The following is a 13251-nucleotide window of genomic DNA, read 5'->3' on the forward strand; positions in this document are numbered from 1 at the left end:
GTGATTGTTGGCAAAGTTGAAGTGGCTGGTAATGAGCTTGACCCCACTGCTGAGGAAGTTTCTGAAAGTGGGAATGAAGTGGTGCTGACTGTTGGCAAACTTTCACTTTGGGTCACCTGACTTGAAGAAAATGGGGCTGAAGTTTGAGTTATTGGAGATGAAGTGACTGGTGATGAAGATGTCTTGAGTGACTCTGAAGTTGTCACCAGTGGTGTTGAAGATGATTTTACTTGTGTCACACTTGTGCTGCCAGGTGTCAAAGTTGCAAGCGTGGAAGTGGTTTGATGCGGAGACGAAGTCTCACTGACTAACGCTGATGTAGTCGGTTGCACTGAAGTTGTCTCTGTTGTTGCCAAGGTCTCAGTGACAGGTGCTGAAGTTGCAGTGCTTTGTGGTGAACTTGTGATTGTTGGCACAGTTGAAGTGGCTGGTAATGAGCTTGACCCCACTGCTGAGGAAGTTTCTGAAAGTGGGAATGAAGTGGTGCTGACTGTTGGCAAACTTTCACTTTGGGTTACCTGACTTGAAGAAAGTGGGGCTGAAGTTTGAGTTATTGGAGATGAAGTGACTGGTGATGAAGATGTCTTGAGTGACTCTGAAGTTGTCACCAGTGGTGTTGAAGATGATTTTACTTGTGTCACACTTGTGCTGCCAGGTGTCAAAGTTGCAAGCGTGGAAGTGGTTTGATGCGGAGACGAAGTCTCACTGACTAACGCTGATGTAGTCGGTTGCACTGAAGTTGTCTCTGTTGTTGCCAAGGTCTCAGTGACAGGTGCTGAAGTTGCAGTGCTTTGTGGTGAACTTGTGATTGTTGGCAAAGTTGAAGTGGCTGGTAATGAGCTTGACCCCACTGCTGAGGAAGTTTCTGAAAGTGGGAATGAAGTGGTGCTGACTGTTGGCAAACTTTCACTTTGGGTTACCTGACTTGAAGAAAGTGGGGCTGAAGTTTGAGTTATTGGAGATGAAGTGACTGGTGATGAAGATGTCTTGAGTGACTCTGAAGTTGTCACCAGTGGTGTTGAAGATGATTTTACTTGTGTCACACTTGTGCTGCCAGGTGTCAAAGTTGCAAGCGTGGAAGTGGTTTGATGCGGAGACGAAGTCTCACTGACTAACGCTGATGTAGTCGGTTGCACTGAAGTTGTCTCTGTTGTTGCCAAGGTCTCAGTGACAGGTGCTGAAGTTGCAGTGCTTTGTGGTGAACTTGTGATTGTTGGCAAAGTTGAAGTGGCTGGTAATGAGCTTGACCCCACTGCTGAGGAAGTTTCTGAAAGTGGGAATGAAGTGGTGCTGACTGTTGGCAAACTTTCAGTAAGGGTTACCTGACTTGAAGAAAGTGGGGTTGAAGTTTGAGTTATTGGAGATGAAGTGACTGGTGATGAAGATGTCTTGAGTGACTCTGAAGTTGCTACCAGTGGTGTTGAAGATGATTTTACTTGTGTCACACTTGTGCTGCCAGGTGTCAAAGTTGCAAGCGTGGAAGTGGTTTGATGCGGAGACGAAGTCTCACTGACTAACGCTGATGTAGTCGGTTGCACTGAAGTTGTCTCTGTTGTTGCCAAGGTCTCAGTGACAGGTGCTGAAGTTGCAGTGCTTTGTGGTGAACTTGTGATTGTTGGCAAAGTTGAAGTGGCTGGTAATGAGCTTGACCCCACTGCTGAGGAAGTTTCTGAAAGTGGGAATGAAGTGGTGCTGACTGTTGGCAAACTTTCACTTTGGGTTACCTGACTTGAAGAAAGTGGGGCTGAAGTTTGAGTTATTGGAGATGAAGTGACTGGTGATGAAGATGTCTTGAGTGACTCTGAAGTTGTCACCAGTGGTGTTGAAGATGATTTTACTTGTGTCACACTTGTGCTGCCAGGTGTCAAAGTTGCAAGCGTGGAAGTGGTTTGATGCGGAGTCTCACTGACTAACGCTGATGTAGTCGGTTGCACTGAAGTTGTCTCTGTTGTTGCCAAGGTCTCAGTGACAGGTGCTGAAGTTGCAGTGCTTTGTGGTGAACTTGTGATTGTTGGCAAAGTTGAAGTGGCTGGTAATGAGCTTGACCCCACTGCTGAGGAAGTTTCTGAAAGTGGGAATGAAGTGGTGCTGACTGTTGGCAAACTTTCACTTTGGGTCACCTGACTTGAAGAAAATGGGGCTGAAGTTTGAGTTATTGGAGATGAAGTGACTGGTGATGAAGATGTCTTGAGTGACTCTGAAGTTGTCACCAGTGGTGTTGAAGATGATTTTACTTGTGTCACACTTGTGCTGCCAGGTGTCAAAGTTGCAAGCGTGGAAGTGGTTTGATGCGGAGACGAAGTCTCACTGACTAACGCTGATGTAGTCGGTTGCACTGAAGTTGTCTCTGTTGTTGCCAAGGTCTCAGTGACAGGTGCTGAAGTTGCAGTGCTTTGTGGTGAACTTGTGATTGTTGGCACAGTTGAAGTGGCTGGTAATGAGCTTGACCCCACTGCTGAGGAAGTTTCTGAAAGTGGGAATGAAGTGGTGCTGACTGTTGGCAAACTTTCACTTTGGGTTACCTGACTTGAAGAAAGTGGGGCTGAAGTTTGAGTTATTGGAGATGAAGTGACTGGTGATGAAGATGTCTTGAGTGACTCTGAAGTTGTCACCAGTGGTGTTGAAGATGATTTTACTTGTGTCACACTTGTGCTGCCAGGTGTCAAAGTTGCAAGCGTGGAAGTGGTTTGATGCGGAGACGAAGTCTCACTGACTAACGCTGATGTAGTCGGTTGCACTGAAGTTGTCTCTGTTGTTGCCAAGGTCTCAGTGACAGGTGCTGAAGTTGCAGTGCTTTGTGGTGAACTTGTGATTGTTGGCAAAGTTGAAGTGGCTGGTAATGAGCTTGACCCCACTGCTGAGGAAGTTTCTGAAAGTGGGAATGAAGTGGTGCTGACTGTTGGCAAACTTTCACTTTGGGTTACCTGACTTGAAGAAAGTGGGGCTGAAGTTTGAGTTATTGGAGATGAAGTGACTGGTGATGAAGATGTCTTGAGTGACTCTGAAGTTGTCACCAGTGGTGTTGAAGATGATTTTACTTGTGTCACACTTGTGCTGCCAGGTGTCAAAGTTGCAAGCGTGGAAGTGGTTTGATGCGGAGACGAAGTCTCACTGACTAACGCTGATGTAGTCGGTTGCACTGAAGTTGTCTCTGTTGTTGCCAAGGTCTCAGTGACAGGTGCTGAAGTTGCAGTGCTTTGTGGTGAACTTGTGATTGTTGGCAAAGTTGAAGTGGCTGGTAATGAGCTTGACCCCACTGCTGAGGAAGTTTCTGAAAGTGGGAATGAAGTGGTGCTGACTGTTGGCAAACTTTCAGTAAGGGTTACCTGACTTGAAGAAAGTGGGGTTGAAGTTTGAGTTATTGGAGATGAAGTGACTGGTGATGAAGATGTCTTGAGTGACTCTGAAGTTGCTACCAGTGGTGTTGAAGATGATTTTACTTGTGTCACACTTGTGCTGCCAGGTGTCAAAGTTGCAAGCGTGGAAGTGGTTTGATGCGGAGACGAAGTCTCACTGACTAACGCTGATGTAGTCGGTTGCACTGAAGTTGTCTCTGTTGTTGCCAAGGTCTCAGTGACAGGTGCTGAAGTTGCAGTGCTTTGTGGTGAACTTGTGATTGTTGGCAAAGTTGAAGTGGCTGGTAATGAGCTTGACCCCACTGCTGAGGAAGTTTCTGAAAGTGGGAATGAAGTGGTGCTGACTGTTGGCAAACTTTCACTTTGGGTTACCTGACTTGAAGAAAGTGGGGCTGAAGTTTGAGTTATTGGAGATGAAGTGACTGGTGATGAAGATGTCTTGAGTGACTCTGAAGTTGTCACCAGTGGTGTTGAAGATGATTTTACTTGTGTCACACTTGTGCTGCCAGGTGTCAAAGTTGCAAGCGTGGAAGTGGTTTGATGCGGAGACGAAGTCTCACTGACTAACGCTGATGTAGTCGGTTGCACTGAAGTTGTCTCTGTTGTTGCCAAGGTCTCAGTGACAGGTGCTGAAGTTGCAGTGCTTTGTGGTGAACTTGTGATTGTTGGCACAGTTGAAGTGGCTGGTAATGAGCTTGACCCCACTGCTGAGGAAGTTTCTGAAAGTGGGAATGAAGTGGTGCTGACTGTTGGCAAACTTTCACTTTGGGTTACCTGACTTGAAGAAAGTGGGGCTGAAGTTTGAGTTATTGGAGATGAAGTGACTGGTGATGAAGATGTCTTGAGTGACTCTGAAGTTGTCACCAGTGGTGTTGAAGATGATTTTACTTGTGTCACACTTGTGCTGCCAGGTGTCAAAGTTGCAAGCGTGGAAGTGGTTTGATGCGGAGACGAAGTCTCACTGACTAACGCTGATGTAGTCGGTTGCACTGAAGTTGTCTCTGTTGTTGCCAAGGTCTCAGTGACAGGTGCTGAAGTTGCAGTGCTTTGTGGTGAACTTGTGATTGTTGGCAAAGTTGAAGTGGCTGGTAATGAGCTTGACCCCACTGCTGAGGAAGTTTCTGAAAGTGGGAATGAAGTGGTGCTGACTGTTGGCAAACTTTCACTTTGGGTTACCTGACTTGAAGAAAGTGGGGCTGAAGTTTGAGTTATTGGAGATGAAGTGACTGGTGATGAAGATGTCTTGAGTGACTCTGAAGTTGTCACCAGTGGTGTTGAAGATGATTTTACTTGTGTCACACTTGTGCTGCCAGGTGTCAAAGTTGCAAGCGTGGAAGTGGTTTGATGCGGAGACGAAGTCTCACTGACTAACGCTGATGTAGTCGGTTGCACTGAAGTTGTCTCTGTTGTTGCCAAGGTCTCAGTGACAGGTGCTGAAGTTGCAGTGCTTTGTGGTGAACTTGTGATTGTTGGCAAAGTTGAAGTGGCTGGTAATGAGCTTGACCCCACTGCTGAGGAAGTTTCTGAAAGTGGGAATGAAGTGGTGCTGACTGTTGGCAAACTTTCACTTTGGGTTACCTGACTTGAAGAAAGTGGGGCTGAAGTTTGAGTTATTGGAGATGAAGTGACTGGTGATGAAGATGTCTTGAGTGACTCTGAAGTTGTCACCAGTGGTGTTGAAGATGACTTTACTTGTGTCACACTTGTGCTGCCAGGTGTCAAAGTTGCAAGCGTGGAAGTGGTTTGATGCGGAGACGAAGTCTCACTGACTAACGCTGATGTAGTCGGTTGCACTGAAGTTGTCTCTGTTGTTGCCAAGGTCTCAGTGACAGGTGCTGAAGTTGCAGTGCTTTGTGGTGAACTTGTGATTGTTGGCAAAGTTGAAGTGGCTGGTAATGAGCTTGACCCCACTGCTGAGGAAGTTTCTGAAAGTGGGAATGAAGTGGTGCTGACTGTTGGCAAACTTTCAGTAAGGGTTACCTGACTTGAAGAAAGTGGGGTTGAAGTTTGAGTTATTGGAGATGAAGTGACTGGTGATGAAGATGTCTTGAGTGACTCTGAAGTTGCTACCAGTGGTGTTGAAGATGATTTTACTTGTGTCACACTTGTGCTGCCAGGTGTCAAAGTTGCAAGCGTGGAAGTGGTTTGATGTGGAGACGAAGTCTCACTGACTAACGCTGATGTAGTCGGTTGCACTGAAGTTGTCTCTGTTGTTGCCAAGGTCTCAGTACTTACTGGTGACAAATCTGCAGTTAGGGTTACCTGACTTGAAGAAAGTGGAGATGAAGTTTGAGTTACTCCCTTTTGAGAGCCAGGCAGTTGCAATGAAGTTGAGGTTCCAAATGACTTTGGTGATTGGGTAGATGTTGTAGGTGATGAAACCCCTATTGTTGTGATGTTTGATTGTGATGATTTTCCATTTGGTGGTGCAGAGGTTATATTATCTGATGAAGATGATTCAGAATATTGGTTAAAGGGGTTGTATTGGATATTGAGGTTGTATGTGTTAGCAGTACTGCATAGTTATGACATGACAGTTACTTTTTGAATTATTGTTTCTTTCAGTGCAAAAGTCGTTACCTGAAAGTGATGGTGTGTCATCATGTGGCTTTTTTTGAGGTTGTACTGACTCAAGTTGAGTTTGATTGAAGTTTTAAAGATTTTATTGATCCCTGAAAGACTACTGGAAAACCTTGAAAACTCTGATGTAGCTACTCCTTTGTATGGTGTATTAACAACTTCATAATGCCCCAGCAACTTGTCAGCATACTATGTAATCAACATTAAAATTTGTCATTACAACCTGGCAACTGCCTAGCAAACCTAGAAAACCACTGACATCACAGAGTCACTTACTTATTTTACATCACTGAATCTTCCTAACAACCACAACATCACCTCCCATCACATTATCTCCATCCTACAATCATTGCACCAACTACTCTATGCAGATACACATTGAAGAAAACTATTGCTTCGCACCTGTTTGTCCTGCTTTCCTCAGGCAGACGTTGCAAGTCCATCAGAACCAGGACAAACAAGCTCAGAGACAGCTTCTTTCCACAAGCTATCACTACACTGAACACACACACACACTAACACATGAATGTTTCCTATTTAACTCATAACTATTTTTTAATCTACCAAACACAGGAAATGCAATTTCTATGATTAAAATAAGTAATTAAAACCATTAAATTATCTGTCATATACTGTCATATTGCCCTGTGGTGTTACTATATATGATATATGTTTGTCACTACATATCTTATCAACAACAATATTAACCAAACAACAGTTATCTGTAAAATTACGGAATATCATGTCCTGAAACTAAAATAATTTTAGATCTTGCCTGTTAGGGCTTCAGTATTTATTACCTGTTGTTGTGCTAGTTGTGTTTTGTGCTGTAACTGATGTTGACTCCAACAGTCCTGCAAAATACCAAAAAGTTATTTTTGTAAGTACTGAATATTACAGTTCTACACCTTCTCCCTCCTTCTCCTCTCTCCTCAACACCCTCAAAAGCATACACTTAAACAAATACCTGCAAACAGGAGAATGAATATCAGAGGTTCCATGTCCTCTGTATCTTTTCCCTGTGAAAGAACAGTACATAAGGAAGTCATTATATGTTATTATAAATTAGTTAAAAAACTGATTTCATCTCAAGATCAATCTACTGGAAACAATCACACGCTACAGTGTTACCTCATAGCAGCTCCAAGGTAATATCTCAACAGGAATGAATTGGACCTGCTGTCCCCATTGCCCCAGTTTTCCTTGTTTTCCAGTACAATCATTTAATAGAGATGCCATTCACTAATGATACAGTAAGTACCAACATGAATTCAGAACCATCCCAAAACTATATATGTGTTGCTTAAGTGGCACATAGGCCTATAATGCAAAACAGTACAGGTCAGTACAAATTTGATTTACTGACTGATATTAACAACTTCATATTAAAAATCAGAAATGCCCTGTGAAAAAAACAAAAATTATTACCAAGTTTATTACAAGTGGCACAGCTTAGGAAATAAAGGACCTTTCATGAAGCATCACAACATTTTCAACTGACCAATGAAGTCATCCTTAAGCTGCTGAGTAGACCATGTGGTTCAAACTTAAGGACAGTTTTAACCCTCACCACTGTATAAAAGATATGTCTTAAATCCTACTCCCCTTACTCATGGTGCTTATAAATCCTATAGAAATGAATATATTAATTTTATTAGATCTGCAAAAAGAAATATTTTAGTGATGAATTAAACAGTTGTTCAAACAACATTAAATCCACATGGAAAGTATTAACACAAACAAACTGAGCTCTGTTAGAAACATATTTTGTCAACCATTTTGAGTAACATCCTGAAAACCATATTTATATAACTTCGCCAATAAGATATTGTGATTTACAGTATCAAATGCTTTAGAGAAGCCTAAGAAAATACAACAAACAAATTCATTGTTTTCGAGAGCAGATGTAACCTTGTCAATCAGGTGAAGCAGAGCCATATCAGTGGAATAATTTTTTTGAAAACCATACTGATGATTGTAAAGAATTGTATTGAAATCTAAATGAAGAAGAATCCTGTTGTAGATAATTTTTTCTAGTACTTTTGAAAAACATGGCAAAATAGATAAGGGCCTATAATTGTTAAAACAATATGGATCGTCCACTTTAAACAAGGGAATAACTTTGGCAATATTTAAATCCTCTGGCACAACTCCTGTTTTTAAAGACAGGGAAAAGATGTAAGAAAGTGGTCGCAAGATTAATTGTTTCACCTGCTTGACAAGAGATACTGGAATATTGTCATAGCCAGCTGCAGATGTTTTCAATTGATCAATTATGTCACTTATTTCCTGGAAATCGGGGAGCTTGAAGGAAGACATAACAGGAAATGTCCCTTGAGTAAAATCCAATGGGTTTACATGACAAGTAGGAATTTTATTTGCTAATTTGTTACCAATATTAACAAAGAAATCATTAAACTGTTCAGCTATATCAAATGGGTTACTTAAAGAATCTTCCCCATTCAGAAAGACAGAAGGTAATTCTGAGGTGTTTTTTTCTCTTTGAAGCAGCTGGTTTAAGGGATGCTATTCTAACAGAGCTAAACTACACTGTGGGGTTCCACAGGGATCCATTCTTGGACCACTATTATTTCTTATTTATATAAATGATTTAGCAAATGTTTCAAATCTCTTCTCTTCTATCATGTTTACAGATGACACAACCCTTTTTCTCTCACACTCAGACTTTAGTTCATTGATTGAAAATGCAAATGTTGGTTTAGGTGCGTATGTTGCATGGTTTAAAATAAATAAATTATCTCTAAACATTAAAATATCGAATTTTATTATTTTTAGCGGCAGAAAATCCTATAATTTGGATTTATCTCATATTACAATTGAGTCCATTGAGATGCCCCAGGTATCAACAACAAGATTCCTGGGAATTATCATTGATGAGGGTCTGAGCTGGAGAGAACAAATTGATTGTGTTTGTAGAAAAATAAATAAATCTATTGGTATAATAAGGAAGGTTAGCCATCTTATCACTTGAAATTGTCTTCTTACTCTCTATTACAGTTTGATTTATCCACATCGTTCATATTGCAATTTAGTTTGGGGGAGTACATAGCCCACTACTCTCCAAAAGATTTTAACCCTTCAGAAAGGCTTTGTTAGAATTGCATCCTGATCTGAGCCATGTACTCCTTCTGCCCCTTTATTTCAGAATCTTCAGATCCTTACAATTTATGACATTAATGTTTTTCAAATATGTGTTTTGATTATAAGATTCTCTACTCAACTGAAGAAAATATATCCCAGAACAGTTTAGGACTTACTTCCTAGCAAATTCAGTTGTTCATTCATATACTACACGTCAGTCATCAGCTCTCCATCCTCCAAAATGTCTCACTTGCAGAAGCCAATTTTCTATTAGATTTAGAGGCACAGAATTATGGAATAGTGTTTCCCACATTGCAAGTAATTGTTCATCAGCAACATGACAACAAGACATCTAAGAGAACATTTAATTAAAGCTTTGTAGCAAAACATGTAGCCCACTTGAAAGCTTTCTGTATCTCATTTCCAGTTTTTTGTATCTTTATTGTAATTTTTATATTATATTGTATATTATTTATGTATCCTTTATGACACTGTCATTTTAATTGTATTCGGTGGAGGCTTCAAATAAGCCAATCGGCTTTTTGCCAATTCCTGCACTGTATTTTCTATAGTATATTTAATTTTTATGTTGTATTTTATATTTTTTTTCATAACTAACCTGTTTGTAGCCCCTATCCTGTTTTCTCTATTGTTTCCTCACTTTATATGTGCTATCCAACCAGACCAAACAGATATGTGACCATCATGTTTAATCATGTTAAAGTGAGCAACATGCAATTAATAACAGCGCAAAGCACTGTCTGTCTGTTTGTTGGGGAACCATCTCAGGACGTGGTCTAGCTTGTTTACCCGGGATGTGCCGGTGACAAGCCAAGCTTGTCCTTGTACACATACATACAACTTGTATGTAACTCAGTGTACTTGTACATACATAAATACATCTATGTATGCTAATTTAAGTGCAATAATACCTGCACACACATTTGTATGTGCTATAGGGCATTGTGCAATATAAACTAGCACTTCATAAACCTGCTCAATCGGGCGGTGTGCAATTCAGTTAGCACTTTAACATGGGCAATGTGCAATAATATTAACCCTTAGAAACCATTGCACCTTAGCACTTGAGCACTTAGCACATTGCACTTTAATTTAGCACTCAAGCACTTTTGCACTTTAAACTGGTCCCCCAGTTCTTGGTCTATCGTGTCTGTATTACTGTTCGCTATACGTTTGTTTATTTGTCATTGTTTTGTTTTTGTTTTTTGTTTTGTTTTGTTTTTTGTTTTTTTTATGATTAGTTAAACATCAACCTGTCAAGGGACTGAGGATGGAAATTAGCCATTGGCTACAATCCTACATATTTACATTTAATGTTCATCAATATGTACTGTCCCTGTTTATTTTATTTTTTTCCCTGTCCCTGTTTAAATAAATAAAAAAAAATAAATAAATAAATAAAGCTTCCTAGTACAACGAGTTGCTCCGAGTTACAAACTTCCAAGAATTCTTTTCAGAAAAATGACTTTTTCTAAGAAGTTCCCCTGACATTACCAGTAAAAAATATTCATAAAGCCCTAAGGTGGTCTTAAGGTAAGGCTATCATAGGAGAGGGAGAATGGCTCCCAAGAGGTTTAAGAGTTTCTTAAGCAGAGGAGAAAATGGCAGAAAAGACAAAGAGGTAGGAAGAATAATACTATATGACAGTGAGTTAAAGAAATGCAATAGATTAGGTTCTGCAAGGGTAATAGTCTTGGTCAATCTCATTATAGAAGCTTACATGTCCTATCCAATGCAAAAACACTATAACATCACAAGTGAAAGTGATCCCAGCACTAAACTATTTGGCAGTCGGAAAAATGTACAGTGCAGCAGTAATGATTTGGCTTTATCTCAATCTTTCATTAGCAAAGTAGCCATACTAACAATCACAACACTTTCACAGTCTCATATTATGACAGGTAATTTCATTTCCACTGGATGTCCACACCTTGTAGGCTAATAAAAGGGCATCTCCTGACTAAAGTGAAAGTTGATGTCCTTAAATTACTCAAAGGTTTAACCTAGACCTAAGATAGGACTCCATTCTGGATCTATCTTAGGTTTTCTTGGACTATCACATGTCAGTGTTAACACTCATCTTCCACTTCAAGTCATCCCTCCAATCATATCTTCTACTTATTATATATCTTATTAAATCCCAGCTGACAGAGGATTATGGTCCTGTCATTTTACTCTCTCAAGGAAAAACTACAAAGTTTTATAAAGGTAACAAAAATAAAAGGACCAGCCGCACATGGTTCACGTTGTGAACCAAGGATCGATTCACAAGTTTATTTGTTGCTGTCTGCAGAAGACAATGCATAGCTTTTTTTACTGTTTTTCTTGTATAAGATATGTTGAAATATTTACCAACACATGGTATAATGTGGCAACTTGAGAAATAAAGTAAACACAGCATTAAAGAGCAATGTCATGAAATGTCATGCTGAATATTTACATTTTCTTACCTCAGTGGAGTAAAAATCCAAGTCTGCGGCAAAATTGAAAAACTCCCATCAATTGTGTGTTATTTAATGGATTTTACAAGTTGACAAAGCTGCACAGGCAACTGTCCTTCTTCAGAAACAAGCAACAAGTGAAAAGATTATTGTGAGAGAGCCTAAGTTTGGATTTTTGTTAACTGGCAGGACTTGTTTTGCTTCATTACGGTGTCCAAAAATATCAGACCAAAATGTCACAAATTCAGATGCACCCATCCCTGAGGCTGACTGTACATTGTGAAGAGCACTTAAAGAGATGCTTTAAACACTATTGTATGAGTAATGGAAATGCCCTTGGGCCTTTTTCAAGTATTTGGATTTTATAAAATATTGCCCTGTTGATGGAACAAGGAGACACAAATGTAAATTTTCTTGGTATTCAAAATGATTCTGCGATTTTGACTAACATGCCTTTTCAGTGTCGCGTGGAGGTCAGGTACGATGCCTGCTGAGTAGCAGACCAGGATGGTGGTCCCCATTTTCAAAAAAGGGGACTGGAGGATGTGTTCCAATTATCGGGATACCACACTGTTCAGCTTCCCCGCAAAACTTTTTTTTTTTTTTTTTTTTTGTTAAAGATAATTTTTTGGGGCTTTTTGCCTTTAATGGACAGGACAGATTGAAATGGGGTGAGAGAGAGAGAGAGTGGGGGTTGACATGCAGCAAAGGGTTGCAAGCTAGAGTCAAACCTGCGACTGCTGCAGCAAGGCATCGCCTCTGTACATGGGGCACTGGCACTATCCACTACGCTACCGACGCCCCATCCCTACAAAACTTTTACTCCAGGGTGCTGGAGAGGACTCTCTGACCGACTGTTGATCCTCAGATTTAGGAGAAGCAATGCAGATTCTGTCCTGGCCAGGGAACAGCGGACCAGCTCTTTCCCTTTGCAAGGCTGCTGGAGGGTCTGTGGGAGTTTGCCCATCCAGTTTACATGTGTTTTGTGGACTTGGAGAAGGCTCACGATCACATCCCTTGTAGAGTCTTGTGGAGGGTACTGCGGGATTACGGGACCGGGGTCACTGCTACAAGCCATCCGGTCCCTGTATGACCAAAGTGAGAGTTGCATCTGCATACTCGGCGTAAAGTCTAACACATTCTTGGTGAGTGTTGGCCTCTGCCAGGGTTGTCCGTTGTCACCGATCTTGTTTGTGATATTCATGGAGAGTATCTCGAGGCGCAGCCGGGGGGAGGAAGGGGTCCGGTTTTGGGACCTCTGCAACTCTGCTTTTTGCAGATGATGAGGTCCTGTTGGCTTCATCACACTGTGACCTCCAGCATGCACTGGGGAGGTTTGCGAGTGTGAAGTGGCTGGGATGAGAGTAAGCACCTCCAAATCTGAGGCCATGGTTCTCTGCTAGAAACTGGTGGATTGCCCCCTCTAGGTTGGGAGAGGGTTACTGCCTCAAATGAGGGAGTGAGGGTAGAATGGAGCATGGGATGAATCTGCGGTTGGGTGAGGCTTCTGCGGTGATGTGGGCTCTGCACTGGACAGTTGTGGTGAAGAGGGAGCTGAGCTGGGAGGCGAACATTTTGATTAACTGGTCCATCTACATCCCAACACACACCTATGGTCATGAGCTCAGGGTAGTAACCCAAAGAATGAGATCCCAGATACAACCAACCAAAATGAGTTTTCTTCTTGGGGTGGGTGGGTTCAACCTTAGAGATAGGGTATGGAGCTTGGACATCCGCTGCTCCTTCGCGTT

Source organism: Epinephelus lanceolatus, chromosome 3 (assembly GCF_041903045.1).
Source record: "Epinephelus lanceolatus isolate andai-2023 chromosome 3, ASM4190304v1, whole genome shotgun sequence".
Classification (NCBI taxonomy): Eukaryota; Metazoa; Chordata; class Actinopteri; order Perciformes; family Serranidae; genus Epinephelus; species Epinephelus lanceolatus.